The sequence below is a fragment of the Frankliniella occidentalis genome, unplaced genomic scaffold (genome assembly GCF_000697945.3).
Source record: "Frankliniella occidentalis isolate FOCC.00 unplaced genomic scaffold, Focc_3.1 Scaffold294, whole genome shotgun sequence".
NCBI lineage: Eukaryota > Metazoa > Arthropoda > Insecta > Thysanoptera > Thripidae > Frankliniella > Frankliniella occidentalis.
In genome coordinates this window covers 279,132-282,629 of record NW_026267420.1, presented here as the reverse complement: position 1 = coordinate 282,629, position 3,498 = coordinate 279,132, and the positions used below count along the sequence as shown (strand labels likewise).

At 57.4% G+C, this 3,498-nt stretch overlaps 1 protein-coding gene across 4 annotated transcripts in view; it reads right to left on the bottom strand.

Annotated features, from left to right (window-relative positions):
* LOC113218369 (E3 ubiquitin-protein ligase lubel-like) overlaps positions 1–3,498 on the bottom strand; it is a 17,078-nt gene that overhangs the window by 11,078 nt on the left and 2,502 nt on the right. The gene's annotated exons all lie outside the window — the stretch shown is intronic.

The window sequence follows — 3,498 nt, the reverse complement described above, 5'->3', positions numbered from 1 at the left end:
CCTCCCTCCACCTCCCTCCACCTCCACCCCGCGAGCAGCCCAGACCTCAAAGAGATTGCCAGCTGTTAGCCTTGCTGTTAGCGTCTCGTTAGCGCATCACTATACGGTTATGTCACTCGAGCGCCCCCCTTCTCCTTGCTCCTCCCGTCGCGCCCGCCGCCGCCGACGCTCAGCAACTCACACACACACACACACACAACGCTCGAGGTTTACTGACCGGCGGCATGACTGTGCTGTCGGCTGTCCCCGCGAGCTGACTGTCGAGTAGACTGTCGAGCTGACTTTCGAGCTGGCTGCCGAGCTGACTCGCTGACTGTCGAGCTGTTGAGCTAACTTCCGAGCTGACTGCCGAGCTGGCTGTCGAGCTGACTGCCGAGCTGACTCACTGACTGCCGAGCTGACTGTCGAGCTATCTGCTGAGCTGACTTTCGAGCTGACTGCTGATCTACGGTGCGCACCGCGGAGCCAATGCGGAAGCGGGCCCTCCTCCTCCTGACTGCGACGGGGCGGGACTCGCGCCGATAAAGGACGTGGGTCACGACACGACACTTGGAGGATCGCCTCCTCTCTTGCGTGCCGATGGTGTATGGTATTTTCTAAGAAACGGGTCCCCTCCTCCGTACACATGCGCTAGCCATATATTCACGATAGTTCTCTCCGTTTATCCCCCCCGTCCCTCCTCCGCCTTTGCCTCGTCATAATGGCGCCATGCTGCTAAAGTCACGCCGCATGACATGCCACCATGAACAGCTCATGATGACCGTTGCCGTGTCGGGGTGCTGGACGGGGCGTCATGCAGGTGGTGGCCGCACGAACATGACGCGCGCCCTGCACAGCTCCGCTCGGCTCATGACCGTGCGGTCGGGGCTGCGCGGCTGCGCGTTGCGGTCGGGACCGCCATACGACCTGCACGGCCTGCACGGCCTACACGGCCTGGCCGCGGCTGCACCCGAGCGCGCGTCACGCGTACACGTTTTAGGGTGCGGTCACGAGTCGGCGGCCCACCCTGGCTACATGTCGGACGGGCATGAATGAGGTGCAGATGATATGAGACATGTTCTGGGAAGTCGTGTCGTATATTCCTTTCCGCGACGTGGTCGCGTTCAGTGTATGGTTAAGTCACGACGACGGCGTCGGTGTGGTGTGGTGATGCACTTGCACCGCCGCCACCACCCGCGATGACGCCGTTGCCGCCGTTGCCGTCGTTGCTGTTATGTTGGACTTCTCGGCGCACATGGCTGTCATGTGGTTTGCCTACCCTCACCCTCACGGCGTGTCCTCGTCCAATGAAAATCTACAAAACTACGACAAAGGTTTATTCAGAAAACCGAGAAAACCCAAAATCTGGTTGCGCCCACCTGGTGAATATTGCCTCAAATTCTCCAACTCATCTTTCATTCATGGTAATACCCGGTAATACCTCTATTACGACGAGGCAACCGCATTTCAACTCATTTTCTACAGAGGGACGTCGTTTTTGTTTGGCCCTCCCTGATACCTGGCCCTTGTGGATAAGCTAGAATGAGTTTGATTATTTTTTTGATCATCTCATTTCTGTTTGCCGTGCCTAGCGCTCTCGCACGCGCTTCTCCCCTCTGCTGGTGTCGCTCTGTCGCTCCCCGCCTGGCATAGCAGCAAGCGGACCATTCCGCGCCGGAGAACAATTCCGCTTTTTAATTTCAGGCGGGCAGCAATCTGGCTGGGTGATTATACCGCATGTCCACGGGGGCCCCGGCGGGGCCGTCAGCCACCGGGGCGCGGCGAGCGGCGGAGCGCGGTGGGGCGCGGCGTGGCGCGGCGGGGCGGCTCGGAAGGGGATTGGATTAGGTGGGGCCTCGCTGGCCTGCCGTCGCCCGGCCCGTCCGGCCCAGCCGGCTGGACGGTCTGGTGGTACAGCACTCTAGCTAAGCGTGCTTTACTGTTTGCCACCGGGGGGCGAGGGGCGGGGCCTGGCAGTGCAGGGCAGGGCAGGGCAGGGCTAGCGGGGCTGCGGTACTGACCTTTCCCGCCCCCACCCGCCATGTGGAGTGTTTGTCTGTGTTGCACGGCGCGCCCCGCTGCTCTCTCTCTCTCTCTCTCGCTCTCGCCCGCACTCTTTGCAAAGGGAACCGGTTTGTACTACTGCGCCAGGAAATCATAATAATAACCTTAAAACTGCACGCGCGCCGCGCTCGCTGTCCTGTCCGGGCCCCGCCGAGTACGTACTTTACAACCGCCGAGGCCGACCCTTGTGTGTCCCGCTGACCCGCGCGCGCGCGCGGTGTGCCCGGTGGTGGTAAGTGAGAGGTCACGGTACGGGCGCATAGGCGGGCCCGAGAGGCGAGACTGTGTGTGTGTGGGCAAGTGAGTGAGAGAGAGAGAGACGGTAAGAGAAAGGACACGGCGGGAAGTTTACGCGAGGTGCACACAGAGAAGCATCTAAGTGTGCTAAATGCTAATGCTCTGAAGCGTTGAAAAATAAAAATCATGGCACTGAAATTTAATTAAACTCTGTACACGGTATAAAAAATGTCTTATTTTTGTTCAGGAAATGGGGACAACTGCTGAGAAACTCCTATAAATTAATGACAACTCCTCAGATGTTGTGTGGGAAATTTCCATCGGTTTTTGATAAGGTCTCAGAAATCCGAGCCAGTTGCGGTATAGAATTTCTCCGAAGTTTTCCTCTTTTACTTAAAAAACACACAAAAAACAGACATTGTTTTTACCGTGTATCGCGCAAACACTAGTAAAGGTAAACTATTTTAGTTTCATACCACGAAAAATGAATTGACCGTCTCTGCGTGCGTTCAATCGGAAGCGTGATGCCATGCATAAGAGAACGTCCGGAAAGTACATCTGTTTATTCAGCTTCAGGTTCGTTCGTCAACTTATGGAAGCATGCCGCCTGCAAGACTCAGGGTAGGCCGCCCCGCATCACACGCGTGCACTTCAGGCGGGATGTTGCCTACCCATTAGGCGTTATGAGAGCTTGCACAGGCTAAACTTGACGGTTTCGAACGTAACGTCGAATGACGGGCATGATTGCTAGATGATCCCTAAGGCTTCACCATCGCAGCTGATTTGGGCAGAGCGCACTGCACACTGTGTGCGGCGAGGTCCTTACTTTTCGCGTGTGGCTTTGACCTACATTTTCTCCCCTGTGCGTTTATATTCCACAGTCAGTTCAAACAGCCGCGCGCGTCCGACGCGCGTGTCGGTAATTTTCTTCCTTTTTATTGTTTCCCCTCCGCCCTTCCTTAAACTCCCTCGCTTGTTTCGTGTGAGCGCTACTGCGGGGGTTCCGACCACCACCACCACCACCACAACTACCGTACCACCGGCAACCGCCCTCCCCCCTCCCTACTCGTCCCCTCTCCACCTTGTGTAAACTGACCGAAGATCGCTAAAGGTTTACGTGACCACATCCACTCCACTTTAGCGGCCGTGTCGGGGCGGGCCCGGCCGGGTGGTTGGCGGTGTCGGTGGTTTTGGTGATTAGCATGTCGGGGTGGGGCG